A 16,040-nucleotide genomic window follows, 5' to 3' on the forward strand; every position below is an offset into this window, starting at 1 on the left:
TAAATTAAATTAAACTAAAAATATTCAAAATACACAAATATAATAAACTTAAATATTAAATAATTAATACAATAAATAAAAATTAAACGTAAGAGATGGAAAGACAATACCAAATTTTGAAAGTATCCGAAGATTGCGACTTTAGAAACTTCCGCTCGTACTTTATAAACGAAAAATTAAAAAATTAAAGTGAACACTTTAAGAAATCAAATATATTGAATATTTGAAAATTGAGAATTGAGATTTGAGAGAGAATGAGATTTGAGAGAGTGAAAAATTGTGTGAAAAATGATTTGAAGTTGTAGGGTATTTATAGATTTTTTTTTGGGATTAAAAAATATTTTTTAAAGTTTTTTTTTTTTTTTTTAATAAATGGGCCCAAACTAGCCATTTGGACCCAAAAACGGCTATATAGCGTTGGGCCAATGGCTAGTTTGGCCCAAAAGCCAAAATCTCATTTTTTTTTAAAATTTATCCGGGACGGGACGGACCGGTTAACCAGCGGGCCTGGATCAGGCTTGGTCTGGGCCGGGTTAGCCGGGCCCATTTTAAAAAATAACCAGTTCGAGATTCGGAACCCTAAAGCCTTAGGGCTTACCAGGCCGAGTCAAACTGGGCTGGGTTAGTTACGAGGATCGGGTCGGGCCGAACGGCCCGGCCCACTTGACACCCATAGATGATGGTCAGTATAATCAAAATACTACCTGAGTTATATGTGTTTGCTAACTGTTCTTCACATTATTGCTTGTTACGATGCATGTTCGAGAAAAGTTACGATGCATGTTCGAGAAAAGTGAATAACTAATTGATATTCTATGTGTTGATCGTGTGTAATGAAGTTATATGGAAGCTTATTGAATTTTACAATTGTTGTTATGTTATTATTGTGATTAAGATTGTTGTGATATCTATTATTATTATTGTGTGGTGTATCGATATTTGGACATCTTTATGAAATTATATTTAGTATTATGGGAGGTATTAGTATTTGGATCCTCTTAACGGGATTGGTTGGCAGGTACTTGATGTCTGGATTTTGGTACATGAACAAGAGCGCCTCCCCTGCAGGTCATGGCTAGGGGGCAATCATAAGACACTTAGCATGTATGAACATGCTTGAATGGACCAGACTTATTTGTTACCTAATTATATGTTGATTCCTTGTGGGGATTAGGCTTATCTATTATCTGATTATGGTTCCTTGAATGAATCGATCTTATTAATTTGTTACCTGATTATATGTTGGTTTCTTGAAGGGACCGGACTTATTTGTTACTTGATTATGTGTTGGTTCCTTGAGTTGACCGGACTTATCTGTTTATTTGATACTTATGCATTAAGGTTCATTGAGAGAATCGGGTTATGTGCCTAATTGTTATATTTGGGTTTTAGATGTAAATCGAGTTTCATGATTGTTGTCTGTATAATTGAAGGGATGGATCCTTGGGTGATCGATTCGGATTAACTGTAAGAATGGTATAATTTGGTATCGCCTAATGGCTTGTATAATTGAGACCTAGAGTTCATAATCATGAACATGGATGTCGACTTAGAAATCTACAGGGAGCGGTCATGCTGACTTGAGTTGCTGCTTTGGTAACTTAGTAGCTGGGTAGGTAAAGGTTAAATCGTAATGTCTTATTTAAAGGATTTACAAGCTTCTTGTAATATTAAAGCTTTTCGTTATTTTCCTATAGACTTCCGCGTACCTTTTTTAAAGGGTTGGTAAGGATTCTCATATCTAGATGGACTAGAGTAGAATAGTAGATGTTCGCATGATTTTGATAGTTGAGTCGTGACATGACATGCCAACTAAAAAAATTATTGAATATATTTTTTTAAGGATATAAATTATAGAAAAAAAATCAAAAATAACTTTAATGAAATCTTTCCAATACTTAAATATAGAAAATTAACTCCAATCTTAGTATGTTTATGCTTATATCAATCTAGCTTATAGACTAGAGTACGAACTCAAAATATACTTTAGTGATAACAAATTAACCTAAAAACGCAAAAATCAGCCACTAAAAGAAACAAACAAACACTAAGAGTCGAAAATAACAACTAGAAGAAAAGTAGATGAAGAAGAACACACGAATTCAAATCAAAAGAAGAGAAAATTGAATAAACAGAAAGGATAGTTAGTGGGACATACACCAGCACTAATGAATAGCAAAAGAAGAGAAAATTGCATAAACATAAAGGATAATTAGTAAGACATACACCAACACTAATGAATAACATCAAGGTTTGTATCAAACATTAAGACACACAATACCAATGATGAATAACACCACACTCTTAGGTGAACACGAAGGGATCAATGTCCTCAAACACTCACCTTTCCTGCCAAAGATGTCAACACAAGGTCAACCCTAGTTTCAATGTCTTTTCCAAGACCTATAGCTACAATATGAGAGTATTACTCAATCAATTCATCAAAACTTATGAAAAATAAAAGCCTAAAAGTCTATTTATAGCTTATTACATAAAAGATCAAAATACCCTTAATGAAAAAGGGCTCCTATGAAGTGAAAAGAAAAGGCACAAAATGACCACCTTGCCCTTAATGAGAGTGGTGGTCATATAGTGTCTTAAGACTCCTCTTCAAACTTCCATACATGCAATCCTTTGTATTATTTTGGCCTTCACAATTGTTCTTCAACACTTGAGTCTCTCGGGTGCTTCATTAAGACAAGCTTCCCAAGCAACCTTCAACATGCGACATTGCTCCATTGAGTGCCCAAAATGGTTTTTCCATGCATGCTCTCGAGCCTTCAATGTGGTCAAAGTCAGATTCTTCAAATGTTGGCGTCTAATGATGGCATCAAAAACTAAGATGATCATTTGACTCGTATCACTTTACGTTGGATCTATGCTGACACGGATCATATTCCCTGATATCGAAGGGATGTACAAGTTAATTAATTAAAAAAATTATTATTTATTTGCGATTTCGTAGATAACGGAGGGGATTAATATAATATTGATATGAACATGCAACTATCTCAATATGTGGCGCCAAAAATGAGCGCATCCTATTAACTAATTCTCCCACCGTCAATTTTCATTTGTTCTATCATATTAAAAATAATTGTCCACATTTATTTATTTAATTTAAAATATCAAGAAATAATTATCACTTATTTCTTGATTTATTTTTATTATTAGTTATAGATATTTTTTAAAATATTATATTATATTATATTATATTATATTATATTATATTATATTCAAAGGTGATATGATTAAAATTATCATTTTATTTATTATTTTTTAAATGATATACCAAGTTAATATTAAAAAAATAAAAATAAATAGAAACTTCAATCAAAAATTAATTAAGGTGCACCTCTTTTAGGTTTTTAGCTTCAATATGCTGTTTGTCCTCAATAAAGTCTCGCATTAATACCAAATTAGAAATTAATCCAAAATAAGCAACATTTTAGAAATTCAAGACAAAAGATAGAAATTATCTTTGATGATACATTTATATCAAAGAATTAATTACTTTAATAATGCTCAATTTTCAAGAAACATCTAATAAATAGGATAATTTAATAAATTATATCTTGGCTTGTGTATATTGTCTTTCTTAATGAACGTGAAATGAGCTAAACTGATATTTGAAAGGAAGAGAGTACTTCCTCCGTTTATTTTGAGACGAGAATTTTGTTATATTTTTTTTTTCTATTCTTAATATTAAATAAAATAATAATAATCAAATTTAAAATAGCAAAGTATCACTAATAAGACCAATTTAATAAAATACATTCCTAATTAATCTTTTTTCTTTTAAAGTGTTGTGCCAAGTCAATGAAACGGAGGGAGTATATAATTAATTACCACAACTTGTTCTTTCTTTCGTTGTCTTTAAAAAGAACTCATGAAGTGCACATATTTCATGAACAAAGTAGAGGACAAACATTTTCTCTTTACCCCTAATTTTCTATATTCTCCCCAAGAATATATGTTCAAGAAATGGATGATAATGGAGAAAAATCATCAACAATTAAAGGAGATGAGAAAGTTGCATTCTACAAATTATTTAGTTTTGCAGATAAGGTTGATATTGCACTAATTATCATTGAAACTATTGGAGCCATTGGTGAAGGATTAACTCAACCTTTGATGACCCTCATTTCTTGGAAAAATGATTAATTCTTTCGGTGCTGCTTCATCTTCTAATGAGGTTCTTCATAAAGTTTCAAAGGTACGTGTACTGTTTTCTTAGAGTTTAACTTATATGAATCGACAATATAATTCCTTTTTATTACTGTTTTAGTTCTATTTTTCCAAATTTTAAATACGATATTCATAGGCGGAGTCATCTTACGGAAAAGAGGTTCGGTGTATATTCTTTGTTGAAAAATTATGTGTTGGAAATAAATTAAATAAATATTAGCTATTAGGAATGTATATTTAATTTTATACACCTTTAATACTGAGAAAAATATTTATACATCTTTTGTCAAATTTCTGATTTCGCCACAAACTTCATTAAGATTTGGTATACAGGGTTATTAATACACAAAACATGCATGCATAAACTTGTTTTCTTTCCTTCTCATCCTTTTCTATTTTCATCCTTTTTTTTTAGGAGATATACTGTATCTTTTCGTTTTACTCTTGAGATATTCATGAGCAGTGAGCTATTTTAAATATTCATATTCTCTTTCTTGTTGAGTTTCTCAATTATTGAAAAAGTCACGATCTTTCTCTACCATGCATAATTATCTAAGTGAAAACCCCTTCATAATATATATATATATTTGCGAAATTATGATATGGTATCAACATTTCATGGAGAGTCAATAGCCACACATTTTAAATACACCCTCCGTTGTTGTTTGACCTATTTTAATTTGATACAGAGTTTAAAAAGTAAAGAAGAATCTTATGATCTTAAACAAAAATAGTCAAATATATCAAAATATTCTTTAATTTTGTGATTTTAAACATTTCAAGTGAAATTTAAAATTTTAAAAAATTGCTGAAAAATGAATGAATTATTATATTTTTGAATGACTAACAAACAAAGTAGGTCAAATAAATTGAAGCAAAGAAATAATGCTTTTATAATTAAAATGTACACGGATAATTTAAACTTTTAGCAATTTTTTGAAAAAGCTAATATCATGACCAAGGAGAATCCGGAGGCTAAAAGACAAGTTTTTTTAGTCAAAATTCTAAAAGGGCACCCCAATACTGAAAAATTCCAAAAGAGACAAGGTTAACACAGGTATTAGAATGTAAGGTAAAATGGTGAGTTTACCTTATAAGGTAAAATAGTGAGTTTACCTTATCTATTATCTATATGTAAATGTCGGCAAAGTGTAAGGCAACAAGGTAAATGGAGTCGTTAACCTTGTAAGGCAGGATCCCATGTTTACCTTGTAACAACTTTAAAATTCTCGCTGCTATATAAAGAGTGTGAGAAGAGGTTCATTTCTTGCATCAACTAAAAAAAATTGTTAAACTTCATAACTCAAAAATTTGTTGAACCTTATTCATTTCTTACTTTAAAATGGATAAGGTAAGAGTAAATTTACATTGGGGTGGTGAAGTTTTGCATGATGGAGATTCGGTGCGATATAGTCGGCGTCCTATAGTGGTTCAATTATTTTCTTTATCTCTCAAATATGATCGTTTGAAAAGGTTGTTTAGGAGTAAAATGAATATTATTAATCCGGAAGATGATGTGGTTATTTCTGGACAATATTTGAATTATTTTACGTCCAACGGACAATCAATATTTGGTGAAAATCCTATTTGGAATGATGATTCTTTATCTTTATTTCTTCGCATCGTTGAAATTTTTGGTAATCGCCTTAATTTACAAACGCTTGGCATGTATGCATGTGTGGAACATTTTCTTATTGTTGAAGAACCCACAGACAGTGAGTTTGATGTGCGAGTAAGTCAAAATTCTTTCCTAGAAATATGGCTGCCAAATAAACGACAAGATAATAAAAATATTATGATTAATGTGTCACAAAAAATTTATCTAATCTTTGATTAGTTTAATAAATAACAGGCATATATTAAGAATGCAACTCTAACCTCAAATATATATTTTAAAAATATCACTATGAAGTGAATAATGTTAATAACAACTACCATTATTTATAAAGAAACATAATATAATTGTGAAATATCTCTTTAGCAATAATAAAATTTATATATAGCAGAGTCTATAATTTATAGTGAAAGTTACTACACAGTGTACGTATATGACTCTTCGAAGTACAATAGTTAATATTTTGCATACTATAATAATTTAGCATTTCACCACTCTTATATATATGAGCTTTTTTAGTTGGTGGAGCATTGCGTTATATTACTACAAACAAAACAAATTAAGAAAAAAATAAAAAAATGGCATGATAATATAAAAAAAACCTGCTTCTTAGTAAGGTTGTCTAATACATCTCTTATTATGACAAGCACACTACGAGTCTCATTTTGATGAGTTCTACCAAGAGACCATTTACGTGCGTGTGCGGTCGGGACCTTCAAATTTTCCTCGCTCGGAAGCAACGGAAGTGATTGCAATGGGACAATACGCTCTCATGTCCATATCTAAAAAAAAATATAATCAACAATAGTTATCATCACAATAAATTAAGTAATTCAAAATAGAAAAAATATATTATATAATTCACATACCTGTAATAACGAAACAAAACCACTAATGTAGTGCGACTTCTCCATCGACGCATGACACAAACAAAAATAGAGGTACGATAGCGCAGCGGCTCCCCAAGCCTGTATTGACATTGCGGGTAAGTCACACATGTCAATCAAAAAGTCTGTACTAAATTTATTTTCAGATTTATCAAAAAATATTATTCCGCCGCACAACCAAAAAAGGTACAATCTAACTCTTTGTTGCACCTCTTCCTCCTCAGTTTCATCAGTTATTTCATTTAGATTTTCCATATATTCCTTTAATCTCATTAAAAAAAATTATTTCCTTGAAAGAAGTCTAGATCAGATATCCATCTGTTAATTCGGCAAATATTTGTTGCCTTTTAATAGGCAACATCTGAGCAGCACCTGGATGAAGAATGAGAGTTCCATCTACGACCATTCCAAACATGAGTTCCATATTTTGTAAGGTTATAGTCACTTCACCCGTTCTCAGGTGAAAGGTATGCGTTTCTGGTCGTCACCTTTCAACAAGTGCAGTAATAAGAAAAAAATCGCAGGGAACGAATCCAACATCTATAACTCTTTAAAATAAAAAATATTAAAATAATTAAGAAGACGAGGATGGAACGGATGATTTTTAACATGTTGCCAAAAAGCATTATCATCACGCCGCACATTCATTGGAGGCTTCATAGTCACTTTCACAAAGGCCTGGCTACTGTCACTAGTCTTGGTTTCTTGCATACCTGTTCTTGTCATTGCTGGAGGAGCCATGGGATTGATTATGGTCAAAATGTCAAGTCGCGGAAAAATTGCCCATGCACAAGCAGGAAATGTAGTTGAGCAAACTGTTGGGGAAAAGACTCAAATATGCCACTGAACTATCAGAAATGACTCATTTATGTCATCCGTTAAAAGTTGGGCTCATTCATGCCATTGCCGTTATAAAACTGGTCCATCCATGCCATTAATTTTTAACGATGATTTTCTAAAAAACTGCTTTGCCACGTGGCCTCTTATTAGAGGTCCATGTCATTTTTTAAAATATTTTTAATTTTTCTTTTCTTTTTAGTTTTGATCCATTAAGAAGAATTCACCCACACCCAACCTATCACCTTAACCCACTTCAATATTACTCTTAATTTTGACCTTAGATTTAAACATATATATAATCATTTAGTCTTCGAACATAAAATTTACACATTTGAATACTACGTTTAAAATAATATAGGTTAGAATAATTAATAATTTAAAATGACAAGTGAATAAATTGTGATTAAAAATTAATTTTTTTGACTCTCGAAATCCGAACATCATCACATAATTTAGGATGAAGAGAATATCACATAAATAAAGGACCACAACTTTTAATTAGGAAGAATACCTAAAAATTTCTTCTAAATTTGAATTATAAGTTTTATAATTGAATTGTTGGTAGTCTTAATTCTTTCATGAATTTGGCTATTTGGTAGTCTTTATACTCTTTAACGTGGACGAGACGTAGAGCCTAATTTATTTTTAAGGACCACATTATGCATGTATGTGGCATTTATTTTTAGGTATTCTTCCTATTAAAAGTCGTGGTCCTTCATGTATGTGGTATTCTTTTCGTCCTAAATTATGTGATGTATATGCTTATTTTGCGTGGCATATACGTCATACTGTGATGATCCTGGATGCATAATGTGTTGATATTCCATATCTATACAGAAAGAAGATTAAAATTAGTTTTGAACATACAACTAAAGGGCAAACTTTTTACACATGCATGACAATACTAACTTTATGTAGGTTTAGACTTAATAAGTTGATACGATAACAACAATATTTGACAAATTAGTAAGCTACAAAAATGGTTAATAATATTATACTGCATACTTGTTTGTTAGGTATTGAAAAATGTTAAATAAAAAGATGATTAAAGTATATCTTAAAGTGAATTTTTTTTGATAAAGTAGACTTTGAGCAAAAATAAACACAACTAATATAGATGAATAGCGTGAAGTGAAAAAAATGAATGAAATGAATGAGTGGTATATAAAAGAAAATTAATAAGGTAAGGGACACAGTTTACCTTGTAAGGTAAATGACACAGTTTACCTTGTAAGGTAAGGGACACATCTTATCTTGTAATGCAGTGCATTTGAAATAAATTTACCTTATAAGGTAAACTCATCATTTTACCTTATAAGATAAACTCGCTATTTTACTTTATAAGGTAAACTCACCATTTTACCTTATAAGGTAAACTCACCATTTTACCTTATATTCTAACATTGCACTGACGACGTTAACTTCTTAATAGATAAGGTAAATACCTAAGTTTACCTTATTCCTTTTGGATTTTTTTAGTATTGGAATGCCCTTTTAAAACTTTGACTAAAAAAAACTTGCCTTTTAGACTCCAAACTCAGGTAAGATGTAGGTGTTGACTTTTATTAATAAATTTAAAATCACCTGAAAAAAGGTGCAAGTGAGAATTAAAAAGTGCAAATCCACCTTAGAAAGTGTAAATGATAATTACAGTGTGCAAGTGAGAAGGCTAGCTTTTAGCTTACTAAAACATTCTAGCGAAAATAAGGGGACGTATCATCCTTCATGAAACAAAATTGTTAATAGATAATTGATTTATATATAGGCAAAGTACCTCAGTGGACTCTTGTACTATGTCTGTTTTGTAATGTGATACTTCTACTTACATATTTGTCATCTGAATTATTTAATTAAAATATTTATAATATTTAAAAAATTAAAACAACAGTAAATTAAAAAAAAAAAAAAAGTAAATCCCCCCCACCCTAACCTCCGTTCTAGTACCCCAACCTCCGTTCCAGCACCTCAACCTCCATTCCAGCACCCTCCCTCCCCGCCCCCCGCCCCCGCTTTCCAGCACCTTCCCTCATCCCCCCACTCCGTCCAACACCGGTCAAGTCATGTTTTTTTCCTTTTTCCCCAAGAACAGATTGCCTCACTAGAATACAGATCCTTCTCCTCCATTTTTTAAATACACAATATACAATACACAACTTCAGAGAGGAGAATATGTATACATATTGTCATCACACACACGAAAAGAAACTCTCTTATGCCATTAACACAATATATAACACACACTCTTACACAACTTGCAACTCACACCCTTGACCTCCATATTTTCTCATATACAAACAATAATAATTCAGACTTTCAGATAAAAATTCACACATCAAACTCTCATACACACCCACTTTTTGATTCCATAATCACAAAACAAACACACACTTTACTGGAATTCACACACCCACACTCTATACACATCGATACATACACATCCAAAAGATGGGTAAATCGGAAACCAGAGAGTTGGACGGAAGAGGTTAGAAAAATTTGAGAGAGAAAAAAAGAGAAGGAGAGAGAGAAAAAAAGTGAGAGAAGGGATGGAAACAATCATTCCATTCTACTTTCTCCGATGAGAATTTCGCCGGAATAACGACAGATTAGCCCCACCCTAAAAATATGACCGGCTTATCAGAAACAGTCGACTAAACAGCTTCATAACGACGCTTTTCCCACAAAAATTAAAGTTGGAAAAGAAGGACCAAATATTCTTAGCCAATACAACATTTTCTAATAACAAAAAAAAGAAGAAGAAATAGAGAAAGAAGAATAGAAAAGGGAAAGAAAAAAGGAGAAGGGAGAGGAACAGGAGGGCGGAGTGGGGGGTTTCTTTTATTTATTTATTTATTTATTTATTTTAATATTTAATATTTTTTATTATTAAAAATGACGTGGAAGATGACGTGGGGTGGATGTATTACACTCACCGAAAAAGTGTTTAAAATGTTGCCTTTTTAGTGGGTTCAAGGGTCCAGATGATAAACATGTAAGTAGGAATATCCACATTACAAAACGAACATAGTACAAAGGTCCACCGAGCTATTTTGCCTTATATATACTTCCTAGTTCCTTTATCCAATATTAGTTGTCCATATATATTTTTTTGAATATTGTTCTTGAGAAATCATAAATAACAAAAATAATTTTACTCATTCACTCCTCAAGAAACTTTTTTTAAATTGAACTTTACAAACTTGTTTCCATTTAAGAAAAAAATAAAAATTGTAAGGGTAAAAATGAGAAAAAAATATGCTCTCTTGATTTTATAAACAAACAAATAATTTTGGAATAATTATTTTTAGTAAATTGATAACTAATATGGGGCAAGTGGAGTAATATTTTTTGAGCAAAATTCAGAAATAGCATACTTAAGAGCCTAATTATTGTTTTTATAGCAACAGTTTCATAATTACATTTTATAACAACTTATATTTTGTATTTTTTTAAAAATGTTACTGTAAAAATACATATACAATAAAGTTACAGCCCTTAATTAACTGAAATTAGTTGACCTATATATGGTATAATTACCAATCCAGTAAATTTATAGATTCCTTTTCCATTTAAAACTCACAAAAAACATGACTTCCGTTATATTTCTCTTCACATTTGAAATTCAAATTTCAGTTTTTCCTCATTAGCAATTCCATCCGAAAACTCGTTAATCAGCTACAGGTTTTCTTAGCAATTTTTTCTAATCCAACCCTGTTTTGAAAATTCAACCATTGCTGTTGCTGAATCAAATTGGACTGATTCTACTTCGAAAATCAACAACAATTGCAAAACGATGCAGTAATTTATTTTAACCAAATTCAATTGTTGATTCTTCTGATCAATTTGTTTGAATTCAACTGTCAGTTGAAAATTCAACCATTACTACTTTTTAAGGGACATAATCATTATTTTTGTTCAGTTTGATTTTATTTTTAAACCATTACTGATGTTCCTATCGAGTTTTTGTTGTCATCGTTACTTTGTATATGAAAAAATTGTAAAAGAAATTCGAGTTAGAAGCATTTCAGCAGTAAAATTGAACATATAGAAACAAAAAATTGGGAATTCAACTTGGTGTTGCAAATTTCAGCTTAAAACTTGTGTGAAGTGTATAAAAGTCAGTATTCGACTATTGTTTTGAGGATCGTTTGTTGTTATTTTGATTGTTTTAACAATTCTATAAATTCTGAAGCTTTGTTGTATAATCGTTTATGATCGAATTTAGCTGTTGAATTTGATGATATTCTATGAACACATATGAAAGTATAAATTATCTGCTCCATATGTATTTTTGATCTGTGTAATGGTCACATTGCATATGTATTTTTGATATGGTTAATGTTAATACTGCATATGTATTTTTGTGTTATTGTCGGAATTTTAGACTATAACTATATATTTGGAAATACATTTTGTACCTATTTTACTTTTGTTTGATTCAGTAATTTCTGTATTTGGTTAAATACTTTTTCTGTGTTTGTAATTTAGTTTATATAAATATTGTTTAAATGTATTTTTTACAGGTTGATATTGGTTGAGTAACTTTGTTTGCACTTAAAGTTTTAAATTGTGTATTAAAACAAGTGATATATGATAAATATGTATATTTGTTTATTTTTTGGTTAAATCAATTGGAGATGGGAAGCATACCAGTCCTTGTGAAGCACTCTTGTCGATGGACGTATGAAAAAAATTACGAAGAATATGTCACTGTTGCTATACTGTTGAGCACATCAGCAACAGTTATTGAGCTGCACGATGTTTTGGCATCTCACTTAAGTGTGGATTTAACCAGCAAACGTATTCTAGTGAAATATCAAATAAGTGCTAATGCAGGGCAGATAGAAATACATAATGATATGGGATTGAAGGTCTATATTTTGCAGAAAAAATAGATACAAGACGTGAATTGTCTTCCTTTATATGTAAGCATTTTGGAGAAAGTTGTAATGAGTAATTTCGCAAGTTCATCTATATCTGATGCTGAAAGAAGAAGTAACTGTAACAACTGTCAAACAGTGATAAATACAACAAATAAAGGAGCTTTGGTGGTTTATGAAGATGCACAAGCATTAGATGTATTTGAGATGGATACTGTTGAGGTGATTATCTCAAACCCACATCACAAGCATGTTGAGGATGACCAGGTTTACTTGACAAAAAATTTTTTAAAGTCGGTCATGAAGGACTATTCAATTAGGGAGAAGTTTCAAACGCTAAGTAATAGGTCAAGTAAGAAAACGTACGTACATTCTATATCACTTTAATCTTGTTTAATATTAGTTTGGATATGTATTTTGAATGAATTAAATTATATTGGATGCAGTTACACGTATTTTGCAAATCAAGAAACTGTGAGTTTTTAATGCGTGCTTCAGGCATTGGAGAATATGGAATATTTAGAATAAGAAGATTCATACCTCAACATACTTGCCCGGTGAAGGACAAGATCTATCCAAAGGTGCATGCTACTAGTATGTTGATAGGTGGTATGGTTAAACAGAAATTCAAATATTACAAACGAAAATACAGTGCGACAAAAATCAGAAATGACATGAAGGAATATTTTGGTATGGATTTGACATACACTTTATGTTGGAGGGCCAAGGAAAGAGCGTTAGAAGATTTGAGGGGTAAGCCATCAACATCTTATGGGAAATTGCCATCATACTTATATGTGTTGAATACTACCTATTCAGAATCACATATAAGAATAAAGAAGACAGATGATAATGCGTTCTTGTATGTATTTATCACTCTACATGCATTCATTAAAGGATTCGATCATTGTAGACCAGTCGTCGTGGTTGATGCAAGTCATCTGAGAGAAATTTATGCTGGGTCTTTTGTAATAGCATGTACAACGGACGGAGCAGGTTAGTATCATTTAATAGTAACTACATTGTATAAATGGTTGTATTTTTTTGTATTTCTGCAAATAACTTGAAAAATACATATCTCCACTTCATATATACATATATGCATATAATTACATATATTTTCAAAGTTTCCTGAATGAAACATGTAAAAATGTTTATGTTTGATAGTGAGGTGCATGTAGATTTTATTATATGTAATTGATACCATTTCAGGTACATAAAATATACAATTTTGTTTACCTATTTTTTTAATAAATACATATGCAGTTCCTATATGTATTTATATCGGCAAGCACAGAATTTTTTTTTATATATGCAGGCTATATATTTTCTTTAGCATATGGTGTGCTTGATTCTGAAAATAATGAATTATGTATACAGATCATATATTTCCTTTGGCATATGGTGTGCTTGATTCTGAAAATGATGCATCCTGGACGTCGTTCTTCGAGAATCTAAAGGAAGCGTACGGGGAAGACAACACATGTGTGTTGTGTCTGATAGGAATCCAAGCATCATAAAGGCTGTTAGTGATGTGTACAAAGATGTTCCACATTATGCATGTGTGTGGCATCTATGAGGAACTGTGAAAAAACTTTACAGAAAGTCATACGATGCATTGTCGGAGATCTTTTATACAATGACCAAATCATATTCAAAGTCAGAATTCCATATGTTAATGAAAAAAGTTGAGGCAGTTGATATTAGGGTGAAGAAGTATTTGGAATTGACGGATTATGAAAAGTGGGCTAGGTCATATGCAACAGTTCACCGAGGATGGACTTTGACTTCAAACATTACGGAGTCAATAAATGGAGTGCTTGTATCAGCTAGAGAACTGCCAATTTATGACTTTCTTAAGGAAGTTAGATTACTGTTTGCAAAATGAAATTGCACAAATAGGCAGGAGGCTTCTTATACCTTCACAACACTCATTGAAAAGTTTAATGACATACTTAGTGAGAACGAGGCTTTGTGTACTCGTATGACGGTATGACCTTTTAGATTTGTACACATTATAATTATGAAAACATAAATATGAAAATACTTTCTACTTAGTTGTAAATTAATTAAAATATATACAACATAAACAATATGATCATTTAAAAACATAATATGTATTTTGCATATGTATTTTTTGTACTGAAAATTATTAACGCTGCATAAGTATTTGGATGATCTGTAAAAATGTAATCTGCATATGTATTTTTATTACATATGTATTTTTTTGAAAAATGCTGGTGTGATTACAACATATCATGGAATATGGAATTCATCTTTTTGTATCATTGTATTTAACATTTTATGTTTATATCAGGTTGTACCATCCACAGAATATATGTATACGATACACGACAAACAAAAACACTTCATTATTTGCATCAAGGAAAAAAATGCTCATGTAATGCATTTCAAATAGATGAGATATCATGTGCACATGCTTGTGCGGTGTTGGAGAAATTTTTTTTTGACAAGGGGTCATACTGTTGTGATTTGTTTAAACCAAAAACTGTTTTGAAGACATATGATATTCCAATCTACCCGTTGCTATACAAAGAAGACTGGATAATACCAGAGAGCATACTTGGTGAAATAGTGTTGCCTCCAAAATTCAAAAGACCTCCAGGAAGACCTGCAAAGAAGGATTGTGGAAAATCAGACCGAGATATGTTTGGAAAGAAGAATATCAACTCATGCGGTGGTTGTGGGGCTAACGGTCATAATAGGCGTTCTTGTAGGAAATATCGGAAATGATATATTTCTTCTTCTGTATTATTTCTTAAAATTTTATTTTTCATTTGTTATAATCATGAACTATTTCAGTTTAGTTAATACATTTATGAATCATTTGACAATTGAAGAAAATAATGTCTGATTACTGGAGCTATATATGTTTCAAAATCTACAAATTTTCAAGCAGCAATTCATATGTATTTTTTACGTAATATATATATTTTAGGTTAAAATGTGGTAACTTTTATTGAGCCAAACAAGTATATATTTGAAGTGGATAATGTTAGTACTGCATATGTATTTATATGCTAAAAGTACATTTGATGTATAATACTTATGTATTTTTTAGCAAAATATCATCAATGCATATGTATTTTGTAACTAAAATCAAATCTATAACTGCATAGCATAGTCAAAATTATCTTTTATTTGATTTCTCTTGTATAATGATTTTAAATGAACACATAGTAGGTATGTTCCAGTTGTATTTTTGTAATGTTTGATTTTAACACTGCATACGTATTTTTAGTCTGAAAATATTTGGTTTATACTGCATATGTATTTTTAAAGCATAATATGAACACTACATATGTATTTTTTAACTAAATGTCACAACTAACGGTATAGCTTCATAAAACTACATGTTATATTTAATAATGTAGGAAGATGGTGAAAAACTTTAAAGAACAATAACAACATACTAAAATACATATTAGGAATGGTCCATATGTATTTTTGCAATGCATGATTTTAATACTGCGTATGTATTTTTAGGCTAAATATAATTGATTTATACTAAATATGTATTTTTATGCTAAGTAAATATGTATTTTCAAGCAGCAGTTCATATGTATTTTTTTACATATTATATATATTTTAGGTTAAAATGTGGTAACTTTT

General features: G+C 30.7%; 1 pseudogene; it reads left to right on the forward strand.

Moving 5' to 3' along the window:
- The first annotated feature begins 3,981 nt into the window (after nucleotides 1-3,981).
- Nucleotides 3,982-16,040, forward strand: part of LOC107858068 — a 27,413-nt pseudogene continuing 15,354 nt past the window's right edge.

The sequence above is a fragment of the Capsicum annuum genome, chromosome 2 (genome assembly GCF_002878395.1).
Source record: "Capsicum annuum cultivar UCD-10X-F1 chromosome 2, UCD10Xv1.1, whole genome shotgun sequence".
Lineage (NCBI taxonomy): Eukaryota > Viridiplantae > Streptophyta > Magnoliopsida > Solanales > Solanaceae > Capsicum > Capsicum annuum.